General features: G+C 36.3%; 1 long non-coding RNA gene across 1 annotated transcript in view; it reads right to left on the bottom strand.

The window, feature by feature from the left end:
* Window positions 1-3409: 3409 nt before the first annotated feature.
* The window catches only part of LOC128073002 (uncharacterized), a 53578-nt gene continuing 37469 nt past the window's right edge, over window positions 3410-19518 (bottom strand). Inside the window, exon 3 of the long non-coding RNA XR_008202583.1 lies at window positions 3410-3608. This is a non-coding gene — a long non-coding RNA (uncharacterized LOC128073002). The remainder of the gene's footprint in view (window positions 3609-19518) is intronic.

Genomic DNA, 19518 nt, shown 5'->3' with positions numbered 1-19518 from the left:
CATTTCTTATTTCAAAGCATTTCACAGAGATCTCTTCTTAGAGCAGGTCTTCAGCAACAATTTATTCTATACTTTCTCCATTACAGAGAAAAATATGTCTTGATTTGAGGCTATTGCAATTTAGCAGTTTTTACTGATCATACATTTTCTGGGGCTTAGATGCAGTGGCAATGAGACCATTTTGGTCTAGTTCAGCTTGAGAGCAAGAGCATCCTTGCAGTGAAGAAACTGAAAACATACTACATCACACACAGCTCCCACTCAGTATGATCTGAAACTGTAGCAATTCACCTCATTTAGATCACTAATTAACATAAGGTGAAAACAGAATCAAAGATCTTAACAGAGCTTCACTCAGTGCATTCTGTAGTGACAGTGAGTACAACAGATGAGTATTCTACATACTACTTCTCATATCTTGCATGAGAAAATAAACCATGCTAGTTTACAGAGAAAGATAACAAAAATGTCAAAAATCATACTGAGCACACTGTACTTGGCAGGTACTCATGCTTTTTGTTGCTGTTTTCAGGGTTTTCATATGAGAGTTATTCCTCTCACTACCTTCTAAAGAACACAGCTCAATTTTGTAGTTATTTCCTTAGGTATTTTTCTGAAAGTTCAAGAGAAATCTTCATAATAAGTTGTTTTTCATAAGTTGTCTGCTTAAAAAAAAAAAAAAAAAAAGGCAAAATATTTCCCCTTCTTCAGACATTTGGCGGCTTACTTGTCCTTTGCAAATTCTTGAAAACGATTGCTAACCCCTTTGAGATATTCTGAGCTCATTAAGTATCTGGTCATGATTATCAACAGATTCAACTAACACAAACACCTCTAAATTAATCAAAACTTTCCTTAGTCAAGACTGATGTTAGCCTGTTGCCAGCATTCATTCTATGAGACATCAGTAGTAACCCCATTTTTGAAGACTGGCGCACAACAAGTGCAGTTGCCCACTTCCCATTCCCCACGAACAGAAATCTCCTTCTGCAGTCCCAAATAGTAGCAGCACCCAATTCATTCTTTTTTCTTCTTACCACAAAAGTGCTGTTGATTTCCAACTGTATTCTGTACTTCAATCTTTCCGACATTAGCCTTGAAAAATCACTAGAGAAACAGAAAAGTATGTTTTACTGTCCCTCATTTACAATTTTCTATAACGACTATTTCAAATAATGTAAAAGGTAAATAAAATTTTAGCAATTCAGCCTTTTTTACTTAGAGTCACTCTCCTACTGACAACAGCTTTTATACCTTTGCAGTAACAAAATATACAGACGTTTGATAATAATTTACTTGTAGAGAGCAATGGCACTGTACAACAGAAAACTGCCAAATTCCTTGGAGTTAATGCACCTCACGTGAGCTGCAATGCTGCACTCTGCTAGGCAGAACACCAACAAAACAAATTTCTGAGGATACAAATTTAAATGGTATTTTTGTTGTTGGAATAAAGACTGGCTAGAAGGATGCATTATCAGTGGCTTCCAGCATCACAAATTATTGTAAGCCCCTTGAACCTCTGCCTTACGCATTGCAACTTGAGTCTCTACTGTAAACTATCATAGTCTATAGTATAGATTCCAGGTATCACCAATTACCTGTTTTGCAAGCAGCTATGGCCTTCACAATTAGCCTGCCTTGGTGTGGAGAGGAATGCTATAAAATTCCAGAAAAGTCACAGCTTTATAACTCGTTGCCATCATGACCGTCTTCATGACTGGATACTCATTCTGTCCCCATCAGCACTCTTTGGTCTGTACACAGAGAATCTAGAGGAGAGCTGTTCCCTTCATAACCATGAGAACCAAAAGCTACTTCTGATAGATAAGATAGATGGATAAGATAGATAGATAAGCACAGATATGGTTTTAAATTTCCACACTGTGCTCTGACATTGTTCAGTCTCCTTATACAAACTCTACACTGTAGAATCTTGATATGCAGCTCACAGTGCAGCATATTTTGGAGCCTGAAATCATCTTTTGAAATATAGAGAGGGGCACATAACTTTTGCACAAAGAGGATCGGAAATAAAGACAAGCAGAATATAATAGACTAGTTCCCCAAATGGCTCAAACTAATGCAGTGCTAATGAGACAACTTCCCAGGGGTGCATTTCCAACAATTTTAATGACAAATACAGGTAGCTGAAATGTGTTCGTAGCAAAATTATTAATTTACTGCAGTACAGATTTGCATACTGTATGCTTAGGTGATGTTTGCTAGAGAAATAGACAAGGACAAACTACTCTCTGAGCATTGTTTCTCTCAGTGCTTCAACTCACTTTCTACAACTTATCTACAGAAACAGGCTCAATTGCTTTAAAATTCAGAGTAATTGGAAGAAGTTATTAAAATTACTAATGCTTCGAAACAATGGTATTGTGAATGTGAATTTCTACTGCTCAGTAGAAGATCATGATTACAGCTTCAGTATATATTAACACAATCACCTACTTAAATCTTCCAGTTTCATTAATGACATTTTTACAGCAGTGAGCAACCATTAAAATGCATGATGCTGGTGCATTACTGTTTCTCACTTACAAAGCTTCAGTTTTCTGATTTACAAAAGAACATAAGATTTAAGCAACCAATCAAACAGCACTGACAGCAAAAAAATCATTCTTAACAATCCACTTCATCCACACAGTCTCCAAAAACTCTTGTAAAATTCATACAGATATAAATGTCTGTGCATGAATGTATAGATGTCTACATTTATTTATGAAATAGGAAAGCAAAAACTTACAGAAATTCTGTTCATATTTTTCCTTAGTATCTACATAACTGACTTGCTCCACTATTAATTCTATTCTTAACTGATCCACATACCTGGTTTACTCCTGGTTTACTCCCTGTTGAGTCTGTAAATGACTTTTATATGCCACTATCAATTCAATGAAGAAAGCTTTTATTCCCAGCGTAACAGACCTTACACAGAGTAGACTTAAAGTTCCCTAAAATTTCCAAACTTCTGTTTTTAAACCAAAATATTTAATAAATGTACAGTATGCTTTCTAAAAAATATAGTCATGACAGGTATCAAGGGGTCTGGCAAACCAGAGGGGGCATCCCCTACAGTGTTCTATCAAACCCCCTTTTGTTCTATTTTCTTACTCTAAACTTACAAAAAGTCTTGGAAGTCTGTTCAATACTTTGGATACTTTTCAATGTGTGAGGTATCTCACTTATTTGCACTACACATTGAGAAATACAGAAGACCTATTCATGGTAATGCAGCTACACTGCTAACCAGCTCACATTCAGCTACAGGGAATGCATATATTTGCACATCTAAACCACACGTTCCTCTCCATCAGACAGCAGACAGCTCTTCTTCCAGATAAAACTGGTATCAGCCTGAGTTGTCCAATGTTATTCACATGCCACTACCAGTGCCTAGACTACCATATCAGGAAGGTGCTGGGATACCATGATGCCCATCTGTTTGTGGAGGTGGAAGAAGCAGCTACTCATCACTGGTTTTGTATCAGGAAAAATAAGACAAGTATAACAGCATCTTGCTCAGGAATCAGCTGTTTTCTAAAGAATTCCAGCGCTTTTGCTTTTCTTCCCTTTTATCCAAATTTCAGTTTCCGTTGCTAAAAAAATAAGAAAAGAGAAAGGAACTCCTTATTATCATGATAAGGTATAACCTCTCCAATAAAACTATTTATCTTCCCCATTGTCATGCCTTCCTTAAAGTTCAGTAGACAAGGTAAGAGCTTTGAATTTATTATTGCAAACTATAGTTAGAAAACACTATATGCAGTTTGAATTACTATACTTGCAAGAAAGTCTGCAGTCTTAGTTTTTAATTCAGCTGAAGTGCATAGTGAATAAAGCAGAAGTGTAAACCTGCTAAAAGCCTTCTGTATACAGTAACTGCTAATAAAAATTGGACTCTTCCCAGTTTTATGGAGGACTGTTGTGGGGTACTTTTGCTTGTACATTTATAAAAACCAACAAACAAAAAAATTGCATAAGTACTCCATAATCAACATGTCAGCATTCATTCTTAAAACAAATAATTTGCTATTTTATTAAGTGACAAAATGAGCTGCACTTAATTATATATTCTATTTTTGAGGTCTGATATAGTTTTATGTATTTTCTTAAGTGACTTAAGAGAAGACTTCAAACATTTTTACAGAATCACAGAATTGTAGGGGTTGGAAGGGACCTCCAGAGAACATCAAGTCCAAACTCCTGTCAAAGCAGGCTCCCTAGATCAGGTTGCACAGGTAGGCATCCAGTCAGGTCTTGATCATCCCAAGAGAAGAAGACTTCACAACCTCTCTGGGCAGCCCATTCCAGTGCTCCATTACCCTCACTGTGAAGAAGTTCTTACGTACATCTGTGAGGAACTTCCTATGCTTCAATTTCCTGCCATTTTCCCTTGTCCTATCACCACGCACTGCTGAAAAGAGTCTGGCCTCATCCCTTTACCTCCCACACCTTAGATATTTACGGACATTGATCGATCCCCTCCGAGTCTTATTCGCTCAAGGCTGAACAGACCCAGGTTGCTCAGCCTTTCCTCATAAGAAAGATGCTCCTGGCCCTTTACCATCTTCATGGCCCTCTGCTAGACTCATTCCAGGACACCCCTGTTTTTTTGTACTGGGGAGCCCAGAAACAATACTTTAGGTGAGCCCTGACCAGGGCAGAGTAGAGGGGAGGATCACCTTCCTCCACTGGCTGGCCACACTTTTTTTCATGCTCAGCCTTCTTGGCCACCAGGGCACATTGTTGGCTCATGGCCAACCTGTTGTTCACGAGGACCCCCAGGTCTTTCTCCACGGAGCTCCTTTCCAGCAGGTCATCCCCCAACCTGTACTGGTGTGTGTGGTTATTTCTCCCTAGGTGCAAGACTCCGCACCAGCTCTTGTTAAACTTCATCTGGTTCCCCTCTGTCCAGCTCTCCAGCCTGTTTTACAAGATGGGCTCTCAAAAAATAATAAAGGCAAAGAGTAACTTTATAAAAAAAAAAATAAGATTCATCCTGTGCATGACAACTGCTCTCAAACAACACCTATGTTCCACAATTCCATGACTCTGATACATAACTCATTAAAAAAAAACACATTATTGAAAGAAAGAATTTAGCAAGTAATGTTCACAGAAATTATGCAATATAGGTTTAATATTGATATAATCAGATTTTACAACTTGACAGTTGATGAAATTTGAAGCATACAAGATATTCTAAATTCAAGATTGCATTCTGACTGGTAAACATTTTCATCTAAATATTTAGAATAGATGAAGTTGTAAAAGTAGATAAAGTATAAAATAGAGTATTATAAAATATGAGTACAAAAATATTAGCAAATTGAAACAGACTTCCTATAAAAAAAACAATTAAACTTCTTGTTACCAGGTATCTTACTCAGTGACACTGTGATAAATCATTCACTGCTACAAATGCTTGGCAGAAATCATGACTTTGATCTCACAGTCACTGTTTTCAGTTCTAAGAACTTCTTTTCTTAGAACAATTGTTTCAAAAGTGAACTAACAGTACAAACAGGTGATATAAAAAAAATCTGGAACAAAACAGAAAGAAGAGAAGATGGCTTGTAGGGACAATACTTAATGAGCATTAATCTGTACTAGTTAGCTAATCCAGGAGGAAGCTACTCATCAAAATCTAAGTGATGCTTCAATCTTAGCAGAACTTGAAGGTTTAGCTTTGTAGAGCTACTTGTTACTAAAAGTTTTAGTAACTATAAATGCACTGCTGCAAAAAATATTCTGAGATGTCTATCTGACTCACAGGTTAAATTAGTTGTATTTAATCTGCTGCTAAATAATGAGCAGATGACATGATTTTTTTAAAAATGATTTTAGTAATTTCATATATGATTAAAATTTGCCTGAGCACCAAAATGTATCTGCAAACTAAGGCAACCATAATTACTTGTACAGTTGTCACGGAGTTGATCAGATCAATCTGTGTCCGTGACAGGGGCGGCAGGCCTCTGCCCTCCCCCCCCCCACCCCAGTCCCACAAAAAATGGGAAGGAAGGAAGGGAGGAAAAAAGCAGCGGCAACAATCTATGGAGGAAAACTTATTTTACTATAATATTGGAATACAAGATAACACAGTATGTACAATTTAATTGAAATTGAGATTAATAAATCAGACAAGATGAGAGAGAGAGTTCCCGGGACCGATTCAAACCTGAAAAGCTTGGAACGGCCAGGAAAGCACCTCCAGCACCCACTGCCAGGCAGCAAGAGAGCGCCCCCCCCACCCAGAAGGGCCAGATCCCGTCACTGCTGTAATGTACAGGGATAGGAACTTGGAATTGGGGCAGTGACACTTTAATGCCCCGAACACTACATGATGTTTTGATGTGGAATACTGAAACCCAAAAGCAAAAACAAAAACAAAAAACATAGAACCATGACAACAGTGTGGGTAGAAACAGGATTAGTTACAGGTGTACTGAAAAAGAAATAGATAAAACTTTTCCATTAAATATATTTTTATGACCTACAAGCAAAATAGAGTGGTTAACCACACGTAAACTGGAATCCAAAAATTCTATGCACCTCTAAGATAGGAGAGCAAAATGTTACAACTGGATTAGTAACAAAGCTTTCTCTCACATCAACATCATGTCCATTAGAAAGATCTACTTTGAAAACTACCTTTATTGTGCAGCCAATCAAAGATGTATGGCACGTGCATGGCACTGGCAAAATGCAGAATTTTTATGGTGAAGGTGTGGAAGTGGTCTTTTAACCATCTCTATTTCCAAATCTATGGAATTATATTTATGTTACAGTTATTACACTAGAATATATTAACTACTTCCTTCATTTACACTGCTGGATATAAGCCATAAATAGTGAAGCTTTCACTGTCAGAAAACCCAAGCTCTCACTGAGGAGAAAACTCTGATCATTAAGAGAAGCCATGATGAAAGAAAGACGCACATCTCTGCTTGTATTCTTCTCCCAAAGAGCTATCTAAAACATTCCCAGTCCAGGTTCATGGTCCAGATGACTTCTACAGTCACAGAAGAGATGCAACATTTTCTAAAGGGACATTTCAGTACAATCATCTTCAGAAATAAGAAATTTCCAGCCTCTCTCTGTTTACTGCCTAAATGACTCCAGATATCTCAGCCAAAGCAAAATCTCCCATCCTTTCCAGGCAAAAAAGGCACTGAATTCATGCAGAAGCAATATGCAAAACCTCATGAAATCTCTGTGTGAAAATGAGTTCTGTATTCCCTAGGGCTTTGAGTGTAAAACATTACAAGTAAGATGAGCTAAAAGAATTTCTAAGAAAAAAGTCAAAAGCATATTAAAATGCTGTGGAATAATTTACGACTGGCAATTGTAATGATGTGATATATCATTAGTGATTATAACCAGTTTTTTCATTAACTTTTCAGAGTTAATTTCAAGTAATGAATTCATACTTAAAACTTACTGTACTGTATGATTGAGCCCTACATCTATAAAGAATATTGGAAAACAGTAAAATAGTTCCTAGTTTTAGTCGATATTTTATGGCTTAAGGTGACAGCAGTTAAACAAATGGAAGTTATGCCTGTTTGACGTTCTAGATACCCTAGAATTTACATGCTAAAGCTGTTCTAATTTCTCATCAATTGAACTCTGCTGCCTTAAAGCTGCTATCAGAAATACATAGACATAAATGGCTTTTAAATTGTGTGTGGTTATTTTCTTCTCATTTTCTTTAATTTTGAATTAGAGAACAGTAACAGGAATATATTAATCAAAATGTAAACTTCGCTAAGCGTTTTGCTGAGATAAAAATGGATGAGTGGTTGCAAATGTAATACAAGGTAGGGAACATGAAGCATTTGAAATTCACAAGAGCACAATCTCCACAGCCCACTTCTCTGAATTTTTTGTGTGATAAAGCAAATACTTCCTACAGAATACCAGAAGTTGCAGCACTTTTTGATAAAGAAAAATTCAACTCAAAAACTAAAAAAAATAGATTTTTAACTTTAATTTTCCGATAGATCTAAACTAAGAGCTTCCAAATCTGAAGACAACATCTTTATATAAATACAGCATTAGAGAATAGAATATTTAAACTACAATACTGAATCACAAAATGACTTGGGCTGCAAGGTACTGTGAAGCTCATCCCATTCCAATCCCCCACCAGCTCAGCTGCCCAGGGCCCCATCCAACCTGGCCTTGAGCACTTCCAGGAATGGGACACCACAGCTTCTCTGGGCAGCTCTGCCAGCACCGCACCGCTGTCTGAGTGAAAAATCTCCTAAGATCTAATTTATTTCTTCCCTCTTTTAATTTAAAAACTTTCCCTCTTGTCCTATCATGGACTTAAAGAACATCTAGATTCAATTCAAGTTCTGATGCATTTCACTTGTGCTACAACAATAAGCAAGCATGTATTAAATGAAGGTGTACTGAATTGCTCCTAGAGCTCATTTTTCAACCAAAATAAAAAGTGAAAAATGGTTCTTCCTCTATTTCTCTCTCGTGATCTAAGATTATAAAACAATCAGGCCTTCTAGAATTTCTCAGTATTTGCTTTATGCGAGTCACAGTTCTTGTGATGCTTTTTATTTTTTTGAACTGCAGCTATGCTAAAGGACTAGAGTACTGAGCATTTAAATAAGAGAGTTTCCTAACGCCTTAAAGTGTTTTTCTAAGTTCTTCTGTACTGAAAATTCTTGTCATATTTGAAGGAACTTCTGCAGAAGAGGGACTTTAAATATTCATAGCTGCAACTGGTACAAATTCACTGAAACTTGTTATAACCATAAACCTTACTGGAAATGATAGCTTCTATTATTACTTATTAAGTTACACTCAAGAAAATCACACAAAAACCTTGACCGTGACAGTGGAGAAAGCTCACATAATCAATGAAGAATAGCTGATTCACAGGGTTGTCTCCAATAAGGTTTTCACATTCAAGGCAGCAAAAAAGATTGAAACTACACAAAGAAAAATTGCATTTCATTTGTACCCAGCACTCTTATACCTACAGTGTTAAAGAGTCACTCAATCAAGATAACCATTAAGGTGATTTTTTTCTTCTGATTTTATCTTTCCTGTTCTCAAGAGCTCCAGTCATAACTAAATACATTTCTGAGCACACTGTTTAATTTAAGAAGTGAGCTGTAAGAACTGCAAGCAATAGCTTTCAAAACCATACTGAATCTGTTTTTCACTGTTTTTGGCAAATTGTAACTAGCTACTCTAGTGAAAGTATGGAGCATATTGTGAATTTAGTGTATAATAGACTTTGGGCTATTCATTTAAAAATCTGTGGCAGCAGCTTGGGTTTTGGTTTTTCTGTTGTTTTGTGTTGTTGTTGTTTTAAAGAAACAAACATTTGATGACAAGAGATGAAAAAGCTGTTGTCTATTCTAAGTTTATTGAGCTTAATGAGAGCAAAGTTTTTGCTGCAACCAAGTAGTGGTTGCAAAGTAGTGGGCAAAAAAAAACCACTGCACTGTAGGCTTCTTGACTAAGAATATGTCTAGTACTTCCTTACTGGTATGTGCAATGCATGCTGATGCAATTCTGGATGAGGAAAAGCAATGTGATAAGCTGATGATTTATTTCTTCCAAGATCAAAAGAATACAGAGAACTGTGACAAATGAGAGATCTAGTGGGACTATGAAACATTTTATTAAAATGTCAAAGGCCTGATTATTTTGTCTGCTGTAATTTATCACTCTTTTCTCTGAAGGCTTATCATCCTTGCACGACAATCTCAGAGGTCTAGAAAATTTCTGTAAATTGGCCCTCTAAAGCTGAAATAGTACTTGCTCCACATATAAGGTTATTTTAGAATCACAGAGTGACTGCATATGAAAAGCCATCATTTTGAAAAGATTTTTCTCAGTAGCAGATAAACTATCTTTCATGATAGTTCTTTCATGATATCTTTCAGTTATATAACATCTTAAAACATGACTACATGAAGCAATATGGATTTATTTTTGGTATATCTACTATATCACTATTAGGTATACTTAATAGAACCTGAAAAAGCATCAATATGAATTAATGGACATAAGAAGAGGATAAATGAAACAACATGACAATAACATCTAGTGACCATTCAGTTATGGTTTTGGACATTAAGACTTGTTGGATATTCTGGATATTACTTTTTCTCCCCCTCCATAAGAAAGTACAGATTTAAAGAATACAAAAGCTGCAGTAACATTGCAATAAAATATGAGTGCTTTTTTCCCCTGCTTGACTTCTGACTGTACTATAATCTTGAAAATATGGAAGAACTGCATCCCTGCCACACAGATGTTTTTATAAGTAGAGGGCAATAATTTGGAAGAAGGAAGGTTGATATTCCCATGAACCTCCATGCATTTTTTAAAATGTGTTTCTGTAACACAAACATTTTCCTTTTTTGAACAAGCACAATAAAAGTACATAAAAATTAGCAGTCACTATCTTAAATTATAAAAATGCACTGCTGTTTTCAATCTACATGCTTAAAATTATCACTGATTCTAGGAAAATGATTTCTCTTCATTGGTAAAACTAAATGATCTGACCCATAAAACATATTTTTCTCCCTCAAAACACAGTATCTGAGTAAGTAGATGGACTCATACTAAATGGAATACAAAATTATTCAAATCTGTAGCAAATGTTTTAAAGTTTTTAGCCTGAAAAAGAATTCCAAGAAATGATAATGCATAATTCCTAAAAAGGCAGTAAAAAATTAATTTGCATGAAAAATTATGGGCAGGTTCTTCCCTCATTACTACACAGGTAACACTGATTTCCACAGAAACAAGTTAGGAAGCTTCACCTTTTGTGAAAAAGTAACTCAATCTTCTCCTGAGAACATCATAATATTTGGTAATAAGCATACTTTTTGAATTTGTGAGATACTAGAGTATCATCACATATTTTTGGTGATCAAACTAGCAAAGTTATTCTATTTAAACTGACCTTTTATTTTGATCGCACTGTTTTCTGCACTGCTGTTATCTTCCAGCTTTCATCATATTATCCAACTGTAACATTAGCAAAATCTCTTTACATCCATCAGCTGTGCACAGCAACAGAATTTTAAGTGAGCAGATACAGGCACAGTGTTTTACAGAGGATGCATCAGTGGCACCAAAGATGTGCAGAAACTCTGAAGCATAACAAAACATGCCTTAGCCCATGACTTTATAACTAGATCAAGTCAAGTCAACAGTCAATAGCAGCCAGAAATGGCCTCCCCTGGAAAGCTCTGATAAGCTTAGTTTTACTACTACTAAGTAGTACTACTACTTTCTACTAAGTTTTAGTAGAAAACTATTTGATATCTGTAGCAAAAATTTACACCTATTCTTTTCAGAAATTTATAATAGGAGTTACATGGATATTCATCTCATGTCTTACCTACAGTCAGAGAAAAACACAGATATATTCAGTTCGTTAAAAAGAAGTCTTCTCTCCTTCAGCTCACCAGCTGCAAGTTGGTGAGGGGTCTGGAGCACAGGTCTTATGAGGAGCAATTGAAGGAGCTGGAATTGCTCAGTCTGGAGAAGAGGAGGCTCAGGGGAGACCTTATTGCTCTCTATAACTAGCAGAGGGAGGTTGTAGTGAGCTGGGGGTCGGCCTCTTCTCTCATGTAACTATGATAGAACTAGAGGGAATGGCTTCAAGCTGCACTAGGGGAGATTCAAAGGAGGTTTATACTTCAAATTTTCTGAGAGAAGTGTTAACTTTAGTTTCCTGACTTTTCTAATCCAGACAGTAGCACAAAACACAATACTTTCCATACAGATAATAAGTAGATTCTTAAGACATCTAGTTAAAGATTGGAAAATGTTCATTTTTTCTGTACTGTTTGACTTGTGCCCTCTGCTCCTGACCACTGGAAATATAATTAGCATCACCAATGATAAGGTGAACATCCCTCTTCTTATTCCATTTTTGGGGTATAGGTGTGGGGACACCAACAAACAGAGTGATAAGCACATTTTTTCCTCAATTCCTTTGGAAGATGTGGCAAAGACCACAACATGCTTCCATTTGGAAAGGTGTCACAGAATCACAGAATCACAGAATTGTAGGGGTTGGAAGGGACCTCCAGAGATCATTGAGTCCAACCCCCCCAATAACTGCAATTGACCAGAGGTAGAAGACTAGCCCTACTATTTATCAGAGACTGACACAAACCATACTGGAACAGGACAAAGCCTCTCAACACTTCCAGTATGTTTATTACATCATCCTGTGAGTCAACACAACAAAGGAACTGTTTGAAAAAACAAATCCTTCAAAAGCTGGTTTTGCCTAAAAAAAAAGCAAAGTCAAAGGACCTGCAGAAAACATCCAGTTTCAGTAAACAAAATGGCAGTAGGTATGTACCTATCCAAATAGATCTGTTCAGAGTCTAATTCATGAAGTGGCTCTTGGGTCAGTCCAGACAGGACCAGGTGAGAGATGTGAAGTCAACACTAGAGCCAGAAAGTATGGCCTCAAATAAGAGACTGTGGCAGAATGTACCTGGGACAAGTTGAATCATCTCAACTTAAAAGATGATACTTACCCACACAAAGTTATACAAACTTTTTCAGAAGTAGTTGGTATAGAAGACTGCTCCTTTCGGCATCAGCCTTTACTGGATGTTCAAATGCACACTCAATTAAATTTGCAGAGTGAGCAAGAGGCTGGTGATTGCTTAGAAGTTATCTGGATTCAGCCCTCCTCAACAATTAGACCTTTTCAAGATATAGTCCTTGTATCATTCGGTTTCATCCGGGCAGGCATCACTGGAATCATTTTGACCAAAGTGAAACTGACAGACATTTAAATACCTGTCATTTTGTGCCCTCTAGCATTAACTTCCTATAAATTCTATAAATTCTCACGTATGTGCAAACATACATATATAACAGTAATGTAGTCAAGCAACTTGTTATGACTTGCATCCCCCTGCAGAGTTTAACAAATGAGAAAAAGAATTAGGTATAAAACTGTATGCTACCAACACATCTGAAACCAAAACAATCTTAAACTCACTTGTAAACACGTGTTCTTAACACATGTCCACTGTTTACAGCAATTATAAGATTACCAGGGAGCAAATAAACATGTAAATAATCTTTATTTCATTTCACTTCCAACTGACAGTCTCTGGTACACATATTACCTTCTCACTTTCTCAAATCTTCTCTATTCCTTTCTGTCTCATCTAAATTACTCGCTTCCTGTTTGCATACATTAAAAAAAAAAAAGAAGTCGTTTGCAAGAAAACATCCCCTAACTTTAAAACTTGACTGGAGTTATAAATGAATTACTCCTGTAAGCACCTGACAAGCAACCCTGTAATTAACAGTCTGCTTCCTTGAGGGCTAGCATCAGTCACAGCATAAATTTGAAAGTGCATCTTACAAAAACAATTATTTTTCTCCTTATGGAAAAAAACACCGAACAGTTGGTCTGTTCTCCATGTAAAGTATTGCAGCACACAAATTGAGGACAAAGAAGTAGTGTATTTTCTTCCTCATAGCCAAACACCCCCTTTATTATTTTGGTATTGCTATATTAATAATGATTTCTATTTTTTAAGTATTCATGCCTGTGATAGTTGGTTAGGTGACTGAAAATTTCCAGGTGTTCACTCTTCTATTTTATAAAATTGTTCCACTTTGGCTCAGAACAAAAGCTGATTTTTTTTTTTCCCCAGACAGAGAAGATACCAAAAATCGCTCCTCACAAGTCTTTTTCCCATCTCCTGTCCCATCTTCTGCAAGGATGAATGCTCTCCCTGGCTGGTTAACATGTCCTGAACCACAAGCACTGGAGGTGTCACGGGAGTCAGCAACACCTCTCTAAGCAGACTGAGAGAAAGTTAGGTGCAAGATTTTCTATGAACAATTCTCCTTCCTTCAAGCAGTTGATATTTATTCCCTCAGGATTTCTGCTGACTTTTACAGTGTAATTGATTCTGACTTGAATAGAGCACAGACATACGCAGACTAAACTTTAGAGAAATTAAAGTAGACTGATCCATTATCTCGGAGATTCAGCAGAGTAGCAGGATCACACACGGTAAGACTTTAAGAAATGTACTGAGTTTCAGTGATGGAACAAGCAGTGCTGAAGTGTAACCAAAGAGTGCTTAGAATTAAATAAAATATTGTAAAACTGCAACTGGCTAATGCCAAGGGAATCCTAAAGGAGACCGGGACAAATAAGAATGAATGACCAAGAACGGATGATCCTTTCCTGCTTTCCGATAGCAATATCCTGCATACTTAACCTGTAACAACTTTCATAGTCTTTCAAAACACACTGACAGCCAATTTCAACAGCAAGGAAAAAAAAGCAATACTGAGTCTCATCACAAGCTGCAGTTATCCACATCACACATCATTTCACAGTTGTCCTGGTCAGAATGCATCTCAGAGCACAGTCTTGTCACAGCACAGCAATCAGCAAGGGCTAAGGCAGAGACACACAGAGAATTGAAGTCTACTTTAAGAGTAGATGTGGTAATATTCATACATTGTACTGGATACTAAACATCCAGTATTATTTCAACAGTTTTCTTTTACCATTGAATAATGACAAAAGAAAGCAAAGCCTTGAACAAATACATACACTAGAATTTTATATTAGCCTTTAAGAGTACGTTCAGAAATGAGCATGATTTACATTTTTAAAATCCTCTTCCTGTGCCCCAAATCAATAATCATGCACTGCAACAGAATCATTTGACTTGCTTTCCCTTTCATATCACAGAGTTTGAACAAAGCTGCACTGAAGTCCCATTTCAAGCACCTGAAATTACTTTCATTCATAGATGCATTTCATAGAAATGCTAATAAAGCCACACTTGGGATGTGCCTTCAATGATCAAAATTCTGTAGCTACTGTACTAAATAACTGTGGCAGACTGGTTAATAAAGCTGAGTTATTGTTTCCTGTGCAAAGACTGGAAACAGCAGAGTAGGCAGAGATATAGCAAAATCTCATATATTCCTTTCTCATGTAGATAAGGTTACTCAAAAAGCTACTTACAAACAAATAATCTCCTTATTCTCAATTTTATGTTTATTTTGCCAGATCAGAAAACTTTAAATGCAGGTAAGTCAGCTTTGCTTCTAGAGTTTAAAATTCTCACTGTAGAGGTCCTCGATGTTTTTCAGCGATAAAAACTGCATTGGTTTTCAACTTACAAATAACTGAATGAATCATGGGACACTTCAATCTAGTAATTCACACTGAAATTTCAATGCTTTACTGAACAAAAATGTATTCACAGTAACACTCTCTTTACAGGCTGTAATAAAAAAAATAAAAAGCAAAAAATGAAAGAGTTTCTTAAAATCATCATTCCTAGGGGAAAACATTAACAAAAGATCTTGTAATTCTTTTTGAAAAAATAATAATTCTTCTAATATCAATAAATATATTAATGCATCCATTTTAAACACAGGTACTTCCAACATAACACAATTACTTTCATGTTTAAGTCAGATCTATACTTTTATTTTTATACGTAGTATAACAACTAAACCAGAACTTTGTTAGAATTCAAGTATCTATCCCTGATTTTATTCATTTTTACTTTACTTCTATTTAGTCACTCAGAAAATCTTCAGTTTCCCACGGGTCTATTTTTCTCACTCTAACACAACCACCGAAGAATTGAACAGCTCAACATACAGTTTTCTTCCTTCCATCACTGAACATCAGAAATTATTTGTTACAAAGGCCAGACTTTCCACTGTTGAACATTCTTAGAGGCATCTAGATTAATGACTAATGGGGTCTATTCAAGAGAATATTTATTTTATGGGTCTATGGTACAAATATTAGTATTAATATCATAGAATCATAGAATTACAGAATTGTTTGGATTGGAAGGCACCTTTAAGATCACCTAGCTCCAGCCCTCCTGCTGTAGGCAGGGAGATCTCCTATTGCCCAGGTTGCTCGAAGACCCATCCAGCCTTGAATGATTCCAAGGAGAGGGCATCCATAGCCTATCAGCACAACATGTTCTGGTGTCTCACCACCTTCACAGAAAAGGATTTCTTCCTAATATCTAGTCTAACTATCTTTCTAGTCTAAATACATATTTATATTAACATTTATTTAATATTTATACACCACAGAAGACTGCTACTAGACATATAATATACATCTTCAGTAAGCCAAAAAAACTGCAGAAGTAATCTTTCAAATCTAATACAATTTTTTCTAAAGTGTTAGAATATTCACTGCAAGAGAAATAGATCATAATGCTTGCATCATCTCCGGATTAAGGATTAGCAGTCTGAAGGGTAATTACTTGGTAATTTGGGGGCCAAAAGCAACAGCAGAGAAGAAATCTCTTCACTCATGAAGACCTTTACAAAGTATCCAAGTAACAATCAACTGTTTAATAAATCTCAATGTTTACTAAACATAAAACGTTTTGATTCTCTAAGAAACTTCTACTGTGGATGGATTTAAGGAGGAAGAATTCTCAAGTGGGGATGGAGACTATTATGCACAATAAATAGAGAGGAAATGTGGGTCTGAACAGTCAGAAAAAGAGGATTCAAAGCAAGAGGTTAGGGCAAGAGAGACCTCCATATTGGTAAAGCAAGGCAAATATATGTGGACCTCAAAAATTTACATAAATAAGTATTCTCTTTCCTGAGAAGAAAGCAGAAGGAATTAAGAGTTCCAAATACAGTCACAAAATTTTGTCATTATGGCACAGCTTAGGCAGCTTTGGCTTTCTTGACATCAGCTGATAAGGAAACACGTTAGGACAAGCAACCAAGAAGCTTTCTGGGGGAAATAACCAGTGTCAGCTCAAGGCTATTACTGTCTTTCCAAAGGCTGTGGAGATCAGGGTGTTCTTATCTAGTGATATAAAACCCAGTTGTCATGGCTCTATGTTTTTTATTTTTTGGGTTTCAGTATTCCACATCAAAATATCATGTAGTGTACGGGGCATTAAAGTGTCACTGCCCCAATCCCAGCTACCTATCCCTGTACATTACAGCAGTCACGGGATCTGGCCCTTCCGGGTGGGGGGGGCGCTCTCTTGCTGCCTGGCAGTGGGTGCTGGAGGTGCTTTCCTGGCCGTTCCAAGCTTCTCAGATTTGACTTGGTCCAGGGAACTCTCTCTCTCTCTCATCTTGTCTGATTTATTAATCTCAATTTCAATTAAATTGCATTATATTGTGTTATTTTGTATTCCGATATTATAGTAAAATAAGTTTTCCTCCATAGATTGTTGCCGCTGCTCTTTTCCTCCCTTCCTTCCTTCCCATTATGTAGGACTGGGGCGGGGGGGAGGGCAGAGGCCTGTTGCCCCCTGTTATGGACATAGATTGATCTGATCAACTCCGTGACACCAGTGAACCAGCGGTACAAATAATTAAACTTTTAAAAAAGTAACATTTGATGCAGTAAGAGCATCATAAATCTATGTACTGGTATAAAAAATGTTCAAAAATGTGCCAGACAGACAAACTAGTTGAAATGACCGCTAACTCTTCTCCTTACCAATAACAATAATTGAGAAAATAAGCAACAATAAAAAGTTTTGAAGCAGCAATTTCAAATCCCTAAAGCATTTGGTGAACTTTCTTTTATAATCCAAATCATGAACTCTGAGTCTTGAATTAGTCTTCCACATCTAATATACTATTAACTTCCAATTTCAATTTAACACAAGCAGCTTGAGTATCAATAACAAGAAGAAAAATGAAAGTGACAAACTGCTGTTAATACAATGCACAGACCTAGAACAATCATGACACATTAATCCATTGTTTTATAGAACGTATACTACCAAACTCACAGCTAAAGAACCATAACCCATATAGTTTCAATAAACAAAATACTATTCCTTAGAATAAGACAGTGAAGTGAAATGCAAGTGTTCATTTACCCTTACAATATTCACAGTTTGGAGTATGCTTCAATAAATTTAATTTTAAGGGAGAATTACAATAGAAATACTCTGAATACTATCTTGCAAATTAAAGATGCAGGGTTTATTTTCTAAAACCGAAAAGAAGCAGAAGTTAACTGTAAAACACCTCACTTCAGGGTATTCAAACATCTCAAGCAAGAAAGCTTCTCTATCACCCAAAGCTAAATGTAGAAGGCTGACTTTTAGAAAGGTTAATAGCACCCAATGGCATGCCCTCATTTTTATATATAAAATATGAGGGTGACAAGTTGTGATAGAAAGAATAACAAATATCAGCCAGCCATCCTTTAAGGACATAGACTCTTCAAGCTTCTGCTATTCAATCACAGTGATGAAATCTACATTTGAACACATCTCAGAGGAAAGCTGTCGAGAAGCATTTGTGGCAGTGTAAGTGACAATTCCTGGCAAAGGAGTGTTAAGAGAAGTTCTTGATGAACTATTTTCTTCTGAAAACAACAGATTTTTGAGATGGAGCTTGTACATCACAACACTAATGACAGTAAGGCTCAAAAACTCATCTCCCTAAGTTTATATTCTTTTTCTTCTGCTGGCTTCACTCCTATTTTTGTCCCAAAAATTTTATATAAAAGAATCTTCATGGATTTCAAATAAACATAGCATTTCATCTCAAATTATGGCTTACAGTGGTTGATTATATAGCTGCAGAAGAGTCATCAGAAATTTCACTACTCGTGTCCAGTATCCTCATTTAGTTATCCTCTGGAAAAAGAGAGCTAAAGTGTGGAAATCAAAATGCAGAAGCTATTTCATGTGTTTTAAGCAAATTAAAAACACAAAGCAAAGTCTAAATGATAGCAAAAGTACCAAATCACTACTTCAGGTATCAGCCCTGTAGTTTCTAGAAACTAGCTTTACTTACATGCCAGTGTGGTAAATCAAAACACTTACAGCTTATATTCACATATGACTAGGTACTATAATAGAATTAACAATAATCAATCCTCCTAAAAATTGCCTGAATTCCAGACTTAGTCAAAAGGTAGGGTCCTGAACAAACCTACATACTACTAACAGGGCATGCACCACATATCTGAGAGAAATGAAAGATAACAGTATCTTTGAACTAATTGACAGATGACTGGTTACCTAAGAATCCTACCATACTCTCGTAAGACTGACAGTGAAAGAGGTGGCAATATATTTCACCTACATGAAGAAACCAACATAAAAATTTTTCTACTTCTGTATTAAATTTGGCATTATTTTATCAAAAGAAAAGAAAAAATGCATTGCCAACAATTCTGAAATTAATGCTTTTTTTCCCCTCTTTTGCTGCCTAAACATACACAGATTGCACTGAAAGTAATGCCTTCTTTTATTTTTATGGAAACTAAACAAATACAAAAAATGCAATAACATTATTTGATAAAGCATATTCTCAGCTAGAAAACACTATTTTTAAACAGATTCACCACCATTAGCTATGCATTTTTGCCAGAAATGAACAAGAGCCTGCATGCCACACTCATAAAAAACTGCACCAGTGGAGGTGACCCACTGTCACTGTTGCCACTACTGAAATGCACCACTCACCATC

This window comes from Tympanuchus pallidicinctus, unplaced genomic scaffold, assembly GCF_026119805.1.
Source record: "Tympanuchus pallidicinctus isolate F22 unplaced genomic scaffold, pur_lepc_1.0 scaffold10, whole genome shotgun sequence".
NCBI lineage: Eukaryota > Metazoa > Chordata > Aves > Galliformes > Phasianidae > Tympanuchus > Tympanuchus pallidicinctus.
This window is presented reverse-complemented; position numbering and strand designations above follow the sequence as displayed.